The sequence below is a fragment of the Palaemon carinicauda genome, chromosome 1 (genome assembly GCF_036898095.1).
Source record: "Palaemon carinicauda isolate YSFRI2023 chromosome 1, ASM3689809v2, whole genome shotgun sequence".
Taxonomy (NCBI): domain Eukaryota; kingdom Metazoa; phylum Arthropoda; class Malacostraca; order Decapoda; family Palaemonidae; genus Palaemon; species Palaemon carinicauda.
In genome coordinates this window covers 285,619,800-285,639,890 of record NC_090725.1, presented here as the reverse complement: position 1 = coordinate 285,639,890, position 20,091 = coordinate 285,619,800, and the positions used below count along the sequence as shown (strand labels likewise).

The 20,091-nt window shown below is 42.6% G+C and overlaps 1 long non-coding RNA gene across 1 annotated transcript in view; it reads left to right on the top strand.

The window, feature by feature from the left end:
- Window positions 1-5,470: 5,470 nt before the first annotated feature.
- Window positions 5,471-20,091, top strand: part of LOC137644977 (uncharacterized) — a 35,414-nt gene continuing 20,793 nt past the window's right edge. Inside the window, exon 1 of the long non-coding RNA XR_011045247.1 lies at window positions 5,471-5,516. This is a non-coding gene — a long non-coding RNA (uncharacterized lncRNA). The remainder of the gene's footprint in view (window positions 5,517-20,091) is intronic.

Here is a 20,091-nt window from a genome sequence, read left to right as displayed (position 1 = left end):
CAGTAATTTCAGCCTTCTGGGAACGTTGTAAACGTTATAGAGACTGTCTGAGGAAAGATCTAACAGTAATTTTAGACGATTGCTCTTCCCTTTCAATCCCAGACACTCTACCAGTCACTTCATCAAACATTGCTTCAGCCTTCCCTTTTATCTTTACCTCACACTAAGCCACAAAGATCTGGCAGTAATTTCAGCCTTCTGGGAACGTTGTAAACGTTATAGAGACTGTCTGAGGAAAGATCTAACAGTAATTTTAGACGATTGCTCTTCCCTTTCAATCCCAGACACTCTACCAGTCACTTCATCAAACATTGCTTCAACCTTCCCTTTTATCTTTACCTCACACTTGGCCACAGAGATCTGGCAGTAATTTCAGCCTTCTAGGACCGTTGTAAACGTTATAGAGACTGTCTGAGGAAAGATCTAACAGTAATTTTAGACGATTGCTCTTCCCTTTCAATCCCAGACACTCTACCAGTCACTTCATCAAACATTGCTTCAACCTTCCCTTTTATCTTTACCTCACACTAAGCCACAAAGATCTGGCAGTAATTTCAGCCTTCTGGGAACGTTGTAAACGTTATAGAGACTGTCTGAGGAAAGATCTAACAGTAATTTTAGACGATTGCTCTTCCCTTTCAATCCCAGACACTCTACCAGTCACTTCACCAAACCTCGCCTCAACCTTCCCTTTTATCTTTACCTCACACTAGGCCACAGAGATCTGGCAGCAATTTCAGCCTCCTAGGAACGGTGTAAACGTTATAGAGACTGTCTGAGCAAAGATCTGACAGTAATTTAAACCGATTGGTAAAAGGAAATTAACAGACCTAAGAATATGCTGGCGATGCTGCTCTTATTAGTAGAACACCAGAGGACTAGTAATGCTTGCTTACCATATTACTTCCAATCTCATATCTTTTACTTTATCATGCTACATCCACGCATTAAATCGTGAATTTCATAAACACAAGTGGATGTGATATAACAGTGAATGGTATTTTATCTCTGTGTGTGTTGTTGTATTTCTATTTATATTTTTTTCATTAAATTCTTCCAATAATTTATAAAAGAATATTACAGAACGATTAAAAAACTATCAATTTAAGTCTCAGGAAGAAATTATTGAAGAGTGCAGTGTTACTAAAATATTGAGATATTTTAATTTGCTAAAAACATTGAGGACTTGTGTAAATTTAAGCTCAGTAATTTCAAGTAAAGATTATTATTTCTCACAACAAAGTTTTCTTAAACCGTAAAGCATTTTTATTAACTCAGTCAAATTTAATATTCTACAATTTTCACGTTATTTTTTTTACTCTGTGTGAGTGGGGATACCTTAACGTGGTGAAAGGGTTTGTGTATTGCCAAGATCATCAAAGCTGTACTAGTCAGGGCCACCCCCACTAGGCTGGTTTTCTGTGAGCTATCAGACTAAGTCTCTCGCCATCACCAATCCGCAGTGGTCAGCGTGGTAATGAAAATGGCCATACCCCAGACATGACTAAGAACATGTCTGAGCCTTTTTCTTGCAGTGGGTTAGAAACAGCTGCATTTATTGTTGTTGTTGTTGCTGTTGTTGTTGCTGCTGCTGTTGTTGCTGTTGTTATACGACTCATGGAATGATTTTAGGATTATTTATATTGTATTTTTAAGTTGGAAGGTAAATCGTAAAAGAAACTATTTTCTTATAAATTTAATATCACTAGATGCTCTTTTCGTAACCTAAGCATCTCTCCAAGGCTCCTTCATAGTCAAATTAATAACATAAAAATTGTTACCTTTTTCCACGAATTTCTGCTCATAATATGTTCTAGCTCTGTTTAGCTTTATTCACTTTTACCAAACCATTCAATGTCGCTTCATATACCTAAAATTATTATATTTTTACAATAATTAATGGCTAAAAACCTTCGACATACTTATGTAATATAATATGGAAATGAATAAGAAAATATTTTATGGAGCTAGCAAATATAGTTTAGTTTATCATATTTACGTTTTCTATATTTTAAAATATTTCGTTTTCTTCAATTATTTAGGCATAAACTAATGTATACTATAACTAATCATAACTAGACACGCCATACGTTCACAAAGTTACGTTGAGCAATTCAATCTATAATCAGTGGAACTTCAAAAGTTCAAACTTGTCACCAATGTTTTATGTTGAACAGGCTGACATAAGTCTTTTTACAGTTTATATATGAATTATCTGTTTTGATGTTGCTGTTTTTTTAAATATCTTATTTTAATTGTTCATTATTTTTCATATCGTTTACATATTTCCTTATTTCTTTTCCTCACTGGGCTATTTTTCCCTGTTGGAGCCCTTGAGCTTATAGCATCTGGTGTTTTCAGTTAAGGTTGTAGCTTAGCTAATAATAATAATAATAATAATAATAATAATAATAATAATAATAATAATAATAATAATAATAATAATAATAATAATAATAATAATAATAATAATAATAATAATAATAATAATAATAATAATAATTAGATATCTATCTTACTGTAATGGTTTTCAAGCAATTTTCTTCCTTATATGACCATTTGGGGGCATACAAATACCTGTGTTAGTTGCTATATATATATATATATATATATATATATATATATATATATATATATATATATATATATATATATATATATATATATATATATATGTGTGTGTGTGTGTGTGTGTGTGTGTGTGTGTGTGTGTGTGTGTGTGTGTTATTTAGGAGCTTGCAATTGATTCATAAATCTTCAAGGTAAGAGACAATGATGAAATCCAAAGTACCTTGTTCACCAGCTCAGCGGTTCATTGGCCCTATCCTCCTACAATGTCTACCACGAAACCTGACTCATCTGTCCATGCTGTCACACTGACACTTCTATCCTTTATCATGAAAACTAGGTTGGCCAGGGCACCAACCACCCTTTGAGATACTACCACTATAGAGTTATGGGGTCCTTTGACTAGCCAGACAGTACTGCATTGGATCCTTCTCTCTTGTTACGGTTCCCCCTTTGCCTACACATACACCGAATAGTGTGGCCTATTCTTTACATATTCTCCTCTGTCTTCATACACCTGACAACACTGAGATTACCAAACAATTCTTCTGTCAAGGGGTTATTTACTGAACTGTAATTGTTCAGTGGCTTTTTTTCTTCTTGGTAGGGGTAGAAGAGACTCTTTAGCTATGGTAAGCAGTTCTTCTAGGAGAAGGACACTCCAAAATCAAACCATTGTTCTCTAGTTTTGGGTAGTGCCATAGCCTCTGTACCATGGTCTTCCACTGTCTTGGGTTAGAGTTCTCTTGCTTGAGGTTACACTCGGGCACACTATTCTATCTAATTTCTCTTCCTCTTGTTTTGTTAAATTTTTTAATGTTTATATAGGAAATATTTATTTTGATGTTGTTACTCTTCTTAAAACATTTTATTTTTCCGTGTTTCCTTTCTTAACTGGGCTATTTTCCCTGTTGGGACCCCCGGGCTTATAGCATCCTGCTTTTCCAACTAGGGTTGTAGCTTAGCAAGTAATAATAATAATTCAGCACCCGGAGACTCAGTTCCTCGCTGCAATCTCTTAACGACGCCTTCTCAGAAATTGCATCATTGTCTTGAACATATCTGATACTTTTCTTATTTTATCCAGATCTCTTTTCGAGGGCTAAGTTTGACCGGTATAGAATTTTTCACATGGATTACATGGAATACGTTATAACCATCCCTTGGTACTGTCAGGAGATTTTATTAGAGCTGTTTTTATAGTATTGTTACTTTTAAATGCAACAATATATTGAAATTTGTTTAGAAATTTGGGAATTTCTTTAAAAGAATGACTATATTGCAGTGCAAGTATATTGTCTTAATAGAGTTTTTGCATTAATTCTATTCATCTGGAGGTGATTTTAACGTTTCTGATGCTGTCTCAATACACTTATTGCATCAATTTTATTCATCTGGAGACAAAATTAATGAGATAAGGACTATAGGTAAGAAACTGGATTACCCTGAAAGTGTATCAGATGATGCCCTGAGAAAAGCAAAAAAAAAAAAAAAAAAGAAAAAAAAAAAAAAAAAAAGGGACTTTCTTCAGTAATGATAACAGGGGAAACTATAATATGCAAAACCTACGTGTATTCCCTTAAGGTCATTCTTTTAAAGAATTTCTCCAATTGATAATAAATCTCAAGGCCAATGTAGCACTTAAGAGTAGCAATGCAATAAAAATAGCCCTAATAGAAAATTCTCCTGACAGTAACTTACCCATGTACTTCGTGTGATAAATTCTATATTAGTCAAACGGGTAAAGCTCTCGAAAAGAGAACTGAACAACATAAGAAAATTTTTAGATATGTTCAAGAAAATAATGCAAAGTTTTTCCATGTTAGAGATTAAAACCACATATTAATTGGTCAAGTGCAAAGAAATTGGTCCATTCAAATAACTCAGTGGAAAGAAACATCATAGAGTCAAGTTTTATTAAAGAAAGCTTTGATGACAACTTAAATATAGGGCATTGATTGTACAAACTTGGTGTATTTATATGCAAAGAGATTTGCAAGCTTTATATAAAATCTTTAATTACTTAATATAGAACTGACTGTACCTCAGATAATAACTGTCATTGTGAAATTAATCTTTAGATTTAAGATATCATACAGATGTAGGTAAAATTTTTGCATAAAATATACATAAATGCTCTGCTACTACAAAATGGTGTTATGTATATGTATGGCTATGTATGATTTTCCAAGTATAGAAATAAGATAAAGGAATTGAGATACTACCGCTAGAGAGTTATGGAGTCTAGTTACGGCTCATTTTAATTATGCCTACAGACACGCACGCTAAATAGTCTGGCCTATTCTTTACATATTTTCCTCTGTCCTCATACACCAGACAACACTGAGATTACCAAATGATTCGTCTTCACCCAAGGGCTTATTGTATTGTAATTGTTTAGTGGCTAATTTCCTTTTGGTATGGGTACAAGAGACTCTTTAGCTATGGCAAGCAGCTCTTCTAGGAAAAGGACACTCCAAAATCAAACCACTGTTCTCTAGTCGTGGGTAGTGCCATAGCCTTTGCACCATGGTCTTCCACTGTCTTGGGTTAGAGTTCCCTTGCTTGAGGGTACACTCGGATACTCTATTTATATTATTTCTCTTCCTCTTGATTTATTAAGTTTTTTTTATAGTTTATAGAGGAGATATTGTTACTGTTCTTAAAATATATTATTTTTCCTTGTTTCCTTTCCTCATTGGTTTATTTTCCCTGTTGGAGCCCCTGGGTTTATAGCATCCTGCTTTTTAAACTAGTTTTGTATCATAACAAATAAAAATAATGCTAATGATAACTTTAAAGATTTTAATTTAATAAAAGAAACAGGAAAGGAATATGAAAACATAAAATATGAGGAGGCGTTACATAGGTAAGACTTCTGTATTTAAGAGGCCGATGCTAACACGAGATTTTTAATTTCAAAATAAGTGAAGTGGTGCACAATACCTGTGAGATTATATTCTGTATTTTATCTATTATAGTCTAGTCTGTTATACATTTTTGTATAATTATAGTTATTTTTGAACAAACGTTATCGTAGGCTTTTGATAAAATGTATAATATTGTGTAGTGTTATACAGTATTGCCATATGATGAGCAATAGTCCGAGCAGTGAAGACATCGTAGTTTTTATATTAATTGATCAATATTTTTAGTAATTTATTGTAAATTTCATGAAAAAAAAATAATTTTTGTGTTATTTAAGCTGTTCAGCCAAGTTAATTATGTTGAATGATAGTTAATTTGGTTCATTTATTAACTGACGAACCCTAGCCTAATAGCTTATTTTGGGTTAAACTAGAAAAACTTTTAGATGTTATAATAATTTACTGGAATAGAATTTTGGATTTTAAGTTTTTGGTATACTGGAATTTAGTTTAAGTATATTGGGGGTGTGTGTATGATAGCGGCCGGGGTGTACATATGATAGCAGGTGGGGTGTAGGTATGATAGCGGCCGGGGTGTACGTGTGATAGCAGGTGGGATGTATGCATGATTGCAGCCTGGGTGTACGTATGATAGCAGCTGGGGTGTGCGTATGATAGCGGCTGGGGTGTACCTATGATAACAGCCGGGGTGTACGTATGATAGCGGCCGGGGTGTACGTATGATAGCGGCCGGGGTGTACGTATGATAGCAGGCGGAATGTACGTACGATAGCAGCCAGGGTGTACGTATGATAGTGGCAGGGGTGTACGTATGATAGCAGCCGTGGTGTACTTATGATAGCGGCCGAGGTGTATGTATGATAGCGGCCGGGGTGTACGTATGATAGCAGGCGGGATGTGTGTATGATAGCAGCCGGGGTGTACGTATGATAGCAGGTGGGGTGTATGTATGATAGCAGCCGGGGTGTACGTATGATAGCAGCTGGGGTGTACGTATGATAGTGGCCGGGATGTACGTATGATAGCGGCCCGGGTGTACGTATGATAACATCCGGGGTGTACGTATGATAGCAGCCGGGGTGTACGTATGATAGCAGCCGGGGTGTACGTATGATAGCAGGCGGGATGCATGTATGATAGCAGCCGGGATGTACTTATGATAGTGGTCGGGGTGTATGTATGATAGCGGCCGGGGCGTGCGTATGATAGCGGCCGGGGTGTACTTATGATAGCAGCCGGGTGTATGTATGATGACGGCTTTTTGAGAATATGGCAGTCTAAATAGGTCACAGGGGGCCGTTAGCCCCCCGTTAGGTAAGTAGGTAAGGACACGGCTTGTAGGTTAGGTTAGGGGGGAAAATTTAGGTCAGTTGATGTCCAATTTTAATCAACGCAGGAGAAACTGGCCGCTAATATACAAAGGCTCCGTTTTTGGCTTATAGGAACTTAATTTTAATTAGTTTAAGTATATTGGCGGTGTATGTATGATAGCAGCCACCTGTATATATGATTAAGAATATGGCAGTGTAATGGGGTTGTTAGCCACACACACACACCCCCGTTAGGTAAGGACACGGCTTGTAGGTTAGGTTAGGAGGGAGGAAATTTACGTTAATTGGTATCCCTTTTTAATGCACGCGGGAGAAACTGGCCGCTAATATACAAAGGCTCTGTATATTGGGTAAAGTCATACTATACGATATTCAGGTTATAAAACTTAATTTTCAATCTTATATCAATTTTATATAGAGTAAAAAATCCATGGTTATGAACTTGTCGGAAAGATTTTTTATATAAATTGTTATAATTACCCTGTGGACCAATACTGTATATCATTATTATTATTATTATTATTATTATTATCATTATCATTATTATTATTATTATTACTTGCTAAGCTACAACCCTAGTGGGTAAAGCAGAATGCTTTAAGCATTAGGGCTCCAACAGGGAAAATAGGCCAGTGAGGAAAGGAAATCAGAAAACTACAAGGAAATTAATTAACAATTAAAATAAAATATTTTAAGAACATCAACAGCATTAAAATAAATATTTCCTATACATACATACATACATATACCAAGGCACTTCCCCCAATTTTGGGGGGTAGCCGACATCAACAAATGAAACAAAAACAAAAAGGGGACCTCTATTCTCTACGTTCCTCCAGCCTAACAAGGGACTCAACCTATATAAACTATATAAAAGAAAAGGAAGAGAAAGAAGATAGAATGGTCTGTCTGAGTGTACCCTCAAGCAAGAGATCTCTACCCCAAGACAGTGAAAGACCATGGTACAGAGGCTATGGCACTACCCAGGACTAGAGAAGAATGGTTTGATTTTGGAGGGCCCTGCTAGAAGAATTGCTTACTATAGCTAAAGAGTCTTATAGGTAAGTTCACTTAATTAGGTAAAAGGCTTTACAGTACAGGAAAGGTCTGGTCCTTTAATATACAAAGGCTCCCAGTATTAGTTAGGAGATTGGGACGGACTTGAATATGCTGCTTTAAACTCTCTATTTTTGGTAATTATTTACAATATTCCTAAGGAAGAAAATAAGAAAGACACATTATTCTACCTTGGATGTGTATGATAGCGGCCTCCTATATGTATGATGATGCTGACTTAGAATACGGCAGTGTAGGGGGGGTCACAAGAGGCATTAGCTCCCCCCCACCCCCTCGTTAAGTAAATGGTAAGGACGCGGCTTGTAGGTTAGGTTAGGATGCGAAGTTTAGGTTGGTTGGTGTCCGTATTTTATGCTTGCTGGAGGAACTTATTTGACTTCCTTTTGTTTTTTAGTTTTTTATTGTTTATATATGAATTATTTATTTTAATGTAATTACTGTTCTTAAAATATTTTATTTTGATTGTTCATTACTTCTCTTGTTGTTTATTTATTTCCTTATTTTCTCTCCTCACTCGACTATTTTTATCTGTTGGAGCTCTTGGGCTTATAGCATCCTGTTTTTCCCACTAGGATTCCACCTTAGCTAGTAACTATAGTGATAATAATAACAGTAAAAACCGTTCTGATTGGAGACTACAAAAAGAGTAAAAAGGGAATTATATGAAAGGAGATATCTAATTTATCCTTAACTGCTGAATCCAGTATAGGTTATAAACTCATGTTTTAGTACGGCTATATTCAATTTATTTTGTAAAAATAATTTATTATTATTATTGTTATAATTATTACTATGGGAAAAGCAGGATGCTATAAGCCCAAGGGCTCCAACAGGGAAAATAGCCAAGTGAGGAAAGGAAATAAACCATATGAAAAGTAATAAACTATTAAACAAAATATTTTAAGAGCAGTAACAACATTAAAACATATTTCATATATAAATAAAAAAAGAGACTCATGTCTGACTGTTCAACATAGAAACAGTTGCAGTAAGTTTGAACTTTTTCAAGTTCTATCGATTCAACAACCCGATTAGGAAGATCATTCCACAACTTTGTCATAGCTTGAATAAAACTTCTAGAGTACAGTGTAGTATCGAGCCTCATGATGGAAAATCCTTACTATTAGATTTGTTGTGCTATAATAAAGTAAAACACTAATGGCAAGTAAAAAATTCCCAATTCTATACCTTCAAACATTAATTTCCCAATTTTTAACATCAAAATTGGTCGCCATTTACAATCACTTTCCAAGAGCAGTGGATAATATCCTCCCACGCCCTACCAGCCTTTGACGCCACATCTAAGTCCAGGAAGCTCTCTCGGGATGCCCCTTCAGGAACAGCCCTGTTCTCGAGGGACGCACCATTGTTCCTGGGCCTAGTGCAGGCAGTCACAGGACTGGCCAACCTTTCTCCATTACCTTTTTTTCTTTTAATGCTAAGTAACCTTTTTTTTTATTTAGCAATCACATACCCTCACTTCTAAGGAGTTTTAAAACAGTTCTTCCTTATATCTTGGTTGGTGAGGGTTTTGGTGTTGGGAGCATGCCAGATACAGTATATGGCCATTTCCCTTTCGTAGGGAATAATCAGTGTTACTAGTGTGTTTGTAAGTTTTATGAATACAGTAGTTTTGATTTTGGTAACTGTCAGAAAGTCATAGAAGTTCCTCAACAAACAAAAATACATTATTCCGTAAGTGCAATACAAACCACGCTATTTAATAGGGGTATTACTTTCGGCGTAGCTGAAATGATGAGCCATTAATTTTTAACGAGAGTTAACTACCCACACCACTAGTTAGCGGGGGTAGGGAGGGTAGCTTGCTACCGCTCCCTCTCACACACATGTGATTGAGCTCACTTTGCTTTCGGCTCGGATGGTGAACGGATGTTGCTGTTCTTCATCCTCGCCGACAATTGGCAGCCATTAATGCTTTTTGCTTTTTCTTTTTTCTTAGACTGTGTGTGAAGTTGACTTCTGCGACCATGCGCACCTGCCCTAGACTCTCCGACCGCCCCTGTGGAACATTCATGTCGGCGGTCGAGACTGATCCTCACGCCCTTTGTCCTTCTTGCAGAGGTCAACGGTGTGATAGCGTCAACAAGTTTAGTGAGTGTAGGGTGTGGTCTTCCTCCCAGTGGGAGAGGTTTTCGCGACGGCGGAAGAAGTCCAAGCGGGATATTTCTCCTTTGAAGGTTGCTTCGAAGGGAGAAAAACCCAAGGTCTCTTCTTCCGTCGCCCAAACCTTCTCCAAAGCTACTACTCGGTCGGTCTCTTTCGAGAGACCGTCAGTAGTAGCGTAGACCAATTTATTTCTGACCAACCCCGGGTCTCGAGAGATGAGGCTGCTTCCCATAGCGAAGCAGCACCACCTCTCCCCCCGGGGGAGGCCTTGTCACTAACTTCCGTTTTTAAATATCTAACTTCCCTGGTAGTTACATATATATAGCTTTTTCCCGCCGATTCGTCGCGCGCACGGCAGAAATTCAAAATTCGTTGCAATCGCCGATACTGTAGATGGTCAGGTGATCGTAGCCTACCTGTGCGCCCTCTACCCAGGTACTTGGAACCATTCCCATTTGTCCTCAGAAATTTCCTGCCGTCGTTCTAGCAACACGTTGGAAATTCGCTCTACTTTGTTTGGGTTTGCTTTAACTACAAATTTGTGAAGTACCCATTGCTTGGTTTTTTTTTTTGGTTGATGGCTTTCGCTGATATTGGATTTTCCTTGGTTTCTTTTTCACACGGATAAGATAGATTTTGTTGGTATCCGACTTGGACAGTTTATTTTAACTTGTTTTCTGGATTTTCAAGATGGCTGACTGTTGTTAGAATATGTGTGAAGAGGTGCAAGACTCGGCTTCCAAAAGCTGCTCTTGATCCCCACACAGTATGTAAGAAATGCAGAGGGCATGTGTGTACATTTGATAGCAGATGTAATGAGTGTGAAAGTTTGTCGGAGAGAGAGTGGAGAGAGTATGATCGCTATGTGAGGTGATTGGAAAAGGACAAAATTAGGAGAGCTAGATCTTCGAGTGTTCTGTCAACTAGGTCTTCTGATAGTCAAGTCCTTTCTAACTTGCTAATTTTAATATTCCTGATCTTAGCCCTAAGATAGTAGTACCAGACCCTCTTGCAGAGTCGGAGGTAAGTGAGCCTACTATGAAGGATATTATGGCTGCTATTTCTGCTTTTGGTGTTAAAGTGCAATCCCTTACTTCAGATAAGGAAGTGATGTGGGGGGCAGTGCGTGGTTTGAAGTGCAAGTTCGGGGACAGTGCTAGTGCAGTGGAGGGTGCGTCCTTTCATGTCTGTCATGCTCCTAGCCCTAGACCTCTTCCATGCTCCCCAACCCCTGGGAGAACGAACATCGACAGGCTAAGGGAGGTGAGAGATGTTGAACAGCAAGCGGATGTCCCCTCGAGCGATCCTGTTGACGCATCACAGGACGCTCCCCCTTGCCGCAAGAAAGGCGAGATAAGGAAGTGTTCGTCATCCTCGGAAGACGCAAGACCCAGACGCGGTTGGCGACAACCTTAAGAATTGAGACCTCTCAAGAGACACAGGTCCCCCATTACGTTCCAGCAATCCTCTTGTAGCAATTGGAGCTATCCGGAGAGATTCCTGTCGGAGGAGGACGACACGTCCGCGCCTAAACAGAGGTGTAGGACGCATAGCTCTTCGAAGGAAGAAGACGTGCACATTACGTCAGTTTACGCTTCTCCCCCTCCCCCGGAATGGGAGGTGTTGCAAAGGGCGTCACCACCTCTCGCCAGAAGACCCCAGCTAGAGTCTCCGAAGCTGTAGACGTACGTGCAGTGCCATCTCCAGTTGTTCTCCAGCAGCAAGAGGCACCGCAAGCAGCGTTCTTGTCAGAGCTTCAGCAGTCCATTGAACATTTACAAGTCGCAAGGACTAAGAGAGGAAGCACGCAAGAAGGAATCTAAGGACGTCAACAGACCCAGGAAGAGGATAAGACCGGAGTTAGGACAGCGAGACGCTAACAGCCAGCAAGACACGGATTCGCTGTAAGTTGCAGCGCTCATAGACGCTCCCTCGCAGCAAGCTGACGTGTGACGGGAGGTGACAGGATCGTGACGCTCCCTCGCAGCATGCTGGACGCATGCATGACGCACGCAAGTAGGACGATGCGCGTGATTCCCCACTCGTTCGACATCGGAAATCACCAATCCTTTGGAAGAGATCTCAGAGGAGGAGACGCAAGAAACCCTTCATGAGGTGGATCTGAAAAGATTACTTGCGGTTTTGGCGGACTTATATCCGAATGATTTTCAGCAGGCTGTTCCTCGGAACCCGCCTCGCAGTTTTTGAAGGGTAGACCCCAGAAGTCTTCCTCCTTCAAGAAGACAGTTTTAGCCAGATCGGTGAAGAGGGCTTTTTCGACGTCGAACGACTGGATTTTGAAGAAAAAGGAACAGGGAAGGACAACCTTTTCCTCTTCCCCCCTCCAACGAGATTGGCTTCTAGAGCTAGCGTGTCGTACGAGACTGGGGAGGCTCTCGGCTTGGGAGTTCCTTCCTCCTCCTAAGGGGTCTTCTCCAGACTCGTAGACGCCTAGCGTAGAACAGCCATGACTAAGGCTAAAGTTATGTGGTCCACATCGGAAATACAGTAGACCACTTGCTGAAAGGCCTTTTCAGGACAATTGAAGTCTTCAGCTTGATGGACTGGACTCTCGGAGCCCTCGCAGATGTTACATACGAGAAGAACGAGACGCAAATGCACCTTATTGCCTGTCTCGATAAAGCTGTGAGGGACGGGACGGTCGAACTCACAGCCTTTTTCACAACAGGTATTATTAAGAAAAGAGCTATGCTGTGTTCTTCCCTGTTGTCAGGAGTGACTCTCGCTCAGAGAACAGAGCTCTTGTATGCTCCCTTGACCAAACAGCTCTTCCTTTCAGAGCTAGGGAAGGACTTATCGGCAGCTATTGTGCAACAAGCAACGAAAGATCTGATTACAAGGACTGCGAGGAAAGTTCTTCCAGCAAACATTTTACCCAGGAAGGAGAGGGAAGCTCCTCCCACGCGTCAGCCCTTTCGAGAGGAAGCCAGAGAATGGCTGCTGGAGGACAACCTCGTAAAAACCCCAAACAGCAACCGAAACCCCAAAAGTGAACTCAACAACCTCCAGACACAAGAGGGAGCCAGGTTATCCCACTACTGGCAAGAGTGGAGCCAAAGGGGAGCGGATGATTGGACAGTCGAAGTACTGAAGGAATGATACAAAATCCCCTTCCTAAGGAAGCCTCCTCTTTCGCCAGAGTCGTTAGAGTTGACAGCTACATACTCGGGGAGCAAAGCAGCAGCTCTGCAAGAGCAGGTAAACCAGATGCTGTCAAAAGCAGCAATAGAAGTGGTAGAGGACCCCTCCTCAGAGGGATTTTACAACAGACTATTTCTGGTACCCAAGAACTCCGGGGTTGGAGACCCGTTCTGGACGTAAGTTCACTGAACAAGTACGTGAGCAAAGTTAAGTTTGCTATGGAGACATCTGCGTCAGTCCTAGCAGGCACCAGACAAGGAGACTGGATGGTGTTGATAGACCTGCAGGACGCGTATTTTCACGTCCTAATTCACCCGAACTACAGGAAATATCTGAGGTTTGTACATCACGCAACTACTTATCAGTTCAGAGCACTTTGTTTTGGACTAAGCACGGCCCCTTACATTTTCACACGAGTGGTATCGAACGTGGCTCTCTGGTTACATCTGGAAGGGGTACGAATATCGATGTACCTGGACAACTGGCTAATCAGAGCCAGGTCACAAGAAAAGTGTCTGAAGGATCTACAAGTGACAATGACTATGAGGCAACACCTGGAACTGGTAGTAAATCTTGCTGAATCACAGCTGACGCCTTCACTAGACATCATCTACCTGGGGATGAGGATTCAGTCAGTGGTTTTTTGGGCTTTTCCAGCCCCGAAACGCATTCTAGAATGGTTAAAAAAGGTGAAGCTCTTCCTAGGGAGATGGACCTGCTCGGCGAGGGAATGGATGAGTCTGCTGGGGACCCTCTCCTCGATCGAGCAATTCGTCTCCCTGGGAAGACTACATCTACGTCCACTTCAGTTCCATCTGTCAAGATATTGGACAAGAGACCAAGACCTAGAGACGTGGATTCCGATCCCTCTGGGAATCAGGAATCAGTTGAGTTGGTGGGACGACCCCAACAAGCTACAAGAAGGCTTTGAACTTCAACAGAAGAACCCCGACCTAGTGTTGTATTCAGACGCATCAGACATAGGGTGGGGTGCAACACTGGGGAAGGGCGAGATCTCTGGTCTATGGGAAGACCATCAGAAGAAATGGCACATAAATGTGAAGGAACTGGTGGCCATTCATCTAGCGCTAATACACTTCCAGGAGGAGGTCCAAAACAAGTTAGTACAGGTCAACGCAGACAACACCACAGCGTTGGCCTACATCAGGAAACAGGGAGGCACTCGTTCGGATTCCCTTTACGAGGCAGCAAAAGATCTCCTGCTGTGGGCAAAAGCAAACAATATAACTCTGATAACCCACTTCATAGAGGGAGAGGTGAATGTCAAAGCGGATCTTCTCAGCAGAGGAAGACAGGTTCTCATGACAGAATGGACCCTACATCACGAGGTGTGCAGCAGGCTTTGGAATCTTTTGGGAGAACTGTCAATAGACCTCTTTGCGACGCAGAGAACAAAGAGGTTACCTGTTTACTGCTCTCCAGTCCCAGACCAGGAAGCAGTGGCAGTGGATGCCTTCCTCATGGAGTGGGAAGGACTAGACATGTACGCCATCCCCCCATTCGAGATCCTAGACAGAGTCATGAAGAAGTTCAGGGAGTCGAACAACGCCCGCATGACCCTGGTAGCTCCGTTTTGGCCCATGAGACCCTGGATCACAGAAGTGATGGAGTGGCTAGTAGACACCCCCAGATCGTTACCCTGTCGGAACGATCTACTCAGACAGCCACATATAGAGAGATACCATCAAAATCTCCTCACTCTCAATCTAACTGCCTTTCGACTATCGAAAAACTGGCAAGAGCGAAGGGCTTTTTGAGGGAAGCTGCAAGAGCAATCGCGAGAGCGAGGACGACGTCCACAATCAAGGTGCACTAGTCAAAGAGGGACGTGTTCAGGGAATGGTGCAGAGTTAACAACATTTCCTCTTCCAGTACCTCTAACTCAACTGGCAGATTTTCTGTTACATTTAAGAAACCAAGAGAAACTAGCAGTATCAACCATCAAGGGATAGCGCATCATGCTAGCTTCCGTCTTCCGTCACAGAAATATTGACGTGTCGGGAGACAAGGATCTCTCGGACCTCATAAGGTCCTTTGAGACAGTTAAGAGGAAGGACAACCCAACCCCCTCTTGGAATTTGGATGTAGTCCTGATGTTTTTAACCTCGAGCAGGTTTGAACCTCTCGACAAGGCTTTGTGGAAAGATCACACTAAGAAGACCCTATTCCTGGTTGCGTTGGCAACAGCCAAGAGGATAGGAGAATTGCAAGCCTTTAGCAAAAATGGAGGCTTCAATGGAGAGAATGCATTCTGCTCGCTGCAACTAGGTTTTCTCGCCAAGAACGAGAATTCTTCTCAGCCATACCAGGGTTATCTCATTTAGTAGGACAGGAAAAGGAGAGAGGCCTTTGTCCAGTGAGGGCCCTAAAATTTTATCTGCAGAGGACCAAAAACATGAGAGGACAGGTAGACAACCTCTGGTGCTCGGTGAAGAAACCTTCGATACCCTTGTCAAAGAATGCACAGGTGTTCTTTATCAAGGATTTAATTAAGGAAGCTCACCAGAACTGTGACGAGAAAAGCTTTCCAATCCTCAAAGTCAAAGCACACGAAGTAAGAGCTGTGGCAACTTCGATGGCTTATAGACACAACAAGTCTATGAGATTGATTTTGGAAGCGACATTCTGGCGAAGCAAGTCAATCTTCGCAGATTGTTACCTAAAAGAGGTACAGATCCAATATGAGGATTGTTGTTCCCTGGGTCCGTAAGTTGCCTCCGGCGCCGTAGTTGGAAAAGGTACTAGTGCCTCTAACCTATAACCTTTTTTATATCCTTGCTTTTTCTTGAACTTGATCTCACAGGTTGTCTGTGAAGGTTGTTGCAACCTTCCATGGTCTGGGGTGCAAGTCTAAGTTAGGTTTTATTGAGTGTGTTAGTGGGTCAGGTGGTCAGCTCATTGTCCATGGCTATGCCAGTATAGCAAGGGGGGTGGTCTAGTCATGTTAAGGTCGAGGACCGTGTGACAGCCCCACAGAGACTTTCTACAGCCCCCTTGATGGATTGCTGGGTCTCTCAAGGAATGCAGGCGAATGAGGCAGGAAAACCATGAAGCCAGCTTCTTTATCAGGTAGGAACCAGATTATTGGTACAGCTAATTTGTAGCGATTAATAATTATACGAATTCCCAACAGTGTTGCGGTTCTCTAACCCACCTCCAATGGTGTCAATCAGCTATATATATGTAACTACCAGGGAAGTTAGATATTTAAAAATGGTATTTTCATTTTGAAATAAGTTTTTAAATATACTTACCTGGTACAGTAGTTACATATATAAAAGGTCCCTCCCTCCTCCTCTCTGAGAACAGGGACATGGAATTTCTAAGGACAAATGGGAAGGGTTCCAAGTACCTGGGTAGAGGGCGCACAGGTATGATCACCTGACCATCTATCGGCGATTGCCACAAATTTTGAATTTCTGCCGTGCGCACGACGAATCGGCGGGATAAAGCTATATACAGTATATGTAACTACCAGGTAAGTATATTTAAAAACTTATTTTAAAATGAAAATACCATGTTTCAGATTTGGTCCTCCTTGAGCCTAATAAAGCTCCACCAAAGCGCGCAATTGCGCGCCATCACTCTTGCCCTGCACACCCCGTGCCCACCCGCCCTGAACAGCGCTCACCAGCAGCTCATCAGTCACTAACACTTCGGCGCACCACCCATCTTGTTAGCCCTTACAAAGGTCAGCAACCTCATGCGCTTGCGCGCTAACATGCCCCTACGCGCCATCTAGATCCTCAGCGCTCTCCCGCGGGCCATGTTCAAGGTGCTGTGCTTCGGTCTTTCCACAGCACCACAAGTCTTCACCAGAGTGTTTACCTTAGTGTCATCTTGGGTACACAGGATTGCCATCCGTCTCCTCCGTTATCTGGACGACTGGTTAATCCTTCGGTGTCAGCCCTTCTTTTTCAACACCGAGACAAACTTCTGAGACTTTGCCAGGATCTGGGGATCGTGGTAAATCTCGAGAAGTCTTCACTGCTTCCTACACAGAGACTGGTATACTTAGGCATAATCATAGACACCAGTCTCCACAAAGCCTTCCCATCAGACGACAGGATAACAAGGCTGAGAAAGGTCGCAAGACCCTTTCTCAGACGAGAAGAACTTCCAGCCCAAACGTGGTTACGTCTCCTCGGTCACCTTTCATCGCTGGCCCGTCTAGTTCCTAATGGTCGCCTCAGGATGAAATCCCTCCAGTGGCAACTCAAGTCCCGGTGGAATCAAACTCGTGATTCCCCGGACATCCGGACCCCCATGGGATCAGCGGAACTGATAGACCTCCAGTGGTGGGTGACAGACGAGAACCTACGAAAGGGAGTGGACCTTCTCGTCCTCCCCGCAGATTTGATGCTGTTCTCAGACGCTTCAAAGAAAGGGTGGGGGGCCCACGTGCTGCACCACATGACCTCAGGCCTCTGGTCAGATTCAGAAAAGTACCTCCACATAAATCTCCTACAGACGAAGGCTGTATTTCTGGCCCTTCAAGAGTTCCAACAGTTCCTGGCAGGCCACTCAGTGGTGGTGATGAGCGACAACACCACAGTAGTGACTTACATCAACAAGCAAGGAGGTACTTTTTCGCAGCAGCTATCCCATCTAGCAGTGGAGATACTGAGATGGGCCGAAATCCACTCGATACCACTATCGGCACGCTTCATTCCGGGCAAAAGGAATGTGCTAGCCGACAACCTGAGCAGAGCATCTCAAGTAGTGAGTACTGAGTGGTCTTTGGATCATCTAGTAGCCAACAAAGTCCTGACTTTGTGGGGTTCTCCGACTGTGGACCTCTTCGCAACGGCCCTGAACTTCAGGCTCCCTCTATATTGTTCCCCAGTTCCAGACCCCAAGGCTCTCTGGCAAGATGCTTTCCAACAACGGTGGGACAACATCGACGTTTACGCCTTTCCCCCCGTTCTGTCTGATGAGGAGGGTACTCAACAAGACCAGAACATCCGTCAATCCTTCAATGACCCTCATAGCTCCGCTATGGCATCACGCAGAATGGTTTCCGGACCTTCTGCAGCTCCTAACGGAGCCCCCAAGAGAACTCCCACCACGACACAATATACTCAAACAACCACATGCCAACATATTCCACAAAGCCATAGCTTTGCTACGACTTCACACTTGGAGACTATCCAGCATCTACTCTCTCAGAGAGGATTTTCGCAACTAGGATGGCTGGATACCTGCGTAAGTCATCAGCAGCAGTCTACCAGGCAAAGTGGAAAGTCTTCTGTGGTTGGTGTCGTGGAAGGGGTATCTCTCCACTCGATGCCACTATTCCAGCAATAGAAGAGTTCCTTGTGTATTTGCGTGAAGAAATGTGCCTGTCAGTCTCGGCAGTAAAAGGCTATCGCTCAGCCTTAAGCCTCGTCTTCAGACTGAAAGGAATGGACATTTCTTCATCGCTAGAACTTTCCCTACTCATACGGAGTTATGAACTTACCTGCCCCCAGTCAGAAGTGAGACCTCCCCCATGGAACGTGGTTCGAGTTCTCAGGTCTCTTAAGAGACCTCCCTATGAACCATTACGCCAGGCAACCGATCGCCACCTTACTTGGAAGACGGTGTTCCTGCTAGTTTTGGCTTCGGCCAAGCGAGTCATTGAACTTCATGGTCTCTCATACAACATCGCCCATTCAAGGGGATGGGGAGAGGTAACGTTCAGCTTCGTCCCTGAGTTTATTTGAAGAACAATGACAACATTGTTCATATATAAACTATAAAAAGAAACATATCAGCCTGTGTTCGTTCTACTTTAGAGGACGGGCGTGAGCAGATGTTGACAAGTAATCCTCAGGATTAATTGTCAGGGGGATCCCTCTATTGTGAACCCTAGGACTAATTTTGGCTACGTCCCAAGGATATTTCAGGATGTGGATCTTCTGTCTATGTTTGCCCAGCCAGGGGGAAAGCAGAATGAGCCGCTGGAGGTCCTACTGTAGGTGTTGGGCAACTTTTCCTTCCGAGGGAGGGTTACCCTCCACCAGCAGCGGCAACAAGGGTTGATAGCCCTTCCCATCCGCGGGAGAGGCGACCTTCTGAGTGGTCTCCCTCTGAGGATGCCACCGAAGGGCATGGGATTCATCCATGCCCTGCTCCAGTTCATCGAAGCGGGACGACGAAGGAGTTAGTCAATTGCTCGCAATGCCTTCTCCTTGTCGTGTCCACGGGACACAACATAGCGTGCGTTGCTATGTAAGGCCAGGTTCTCATGAAGTTGCACCTTTGTTTTCTACCTCTTATAAGGTAGAACCTGCTTCTCTGCTTGCGCGAAAGCTTTTAGCAGCTGCCCTTTCTTCCTCTCCCGTCTTCCTCTCTCTCGGGATATAGGAAGGCTGCTCGCCTCTCCCCTTCGGAGGACAGGACGAGCAGAAGAGTCTCTATGATGCGCTAGTTGGGGAGCACGCTACTAACCTCAGTAGATCGAATGAGTCACAAGTCTTGCACGCTCTTGTGCACTCAACTACCTAGAGAGGTGGACTGGTGGGCTCTTTTCCTCCATAGAGACAAACTTCTTGCCTGTTGCCAGAGTCTGGTAATTGTGGTAAATTATGAGAAGTCATCCTTGCATTCCTCATAAGAAATGGTATATCTAAGAGTGAAGATCATAACCAAACTAGGCAGTCTTCCCGTCCGAAGAACGAGTAGAGAGAATGAAATTGGTAGCTCACCCATTTCTATTGCAGGATGACTTGCCAGCAGTTCTGTGGCAAAAGCCTTTGGGGCACCTAACCTTGTTGGAGAAACTGGTCCCCAACGGTTGCTTACGCATCCGCTCACTACAGTGGCAGCTGAAGAATTTTTGGTCCCCGCACCTCGGCCCTTTTAACACATTGGTGGCAGTTGGGTCTGAGCAGAAGTTGGTGGGTGTCAGACACCAATCTGCTCAGGGGAGTAGA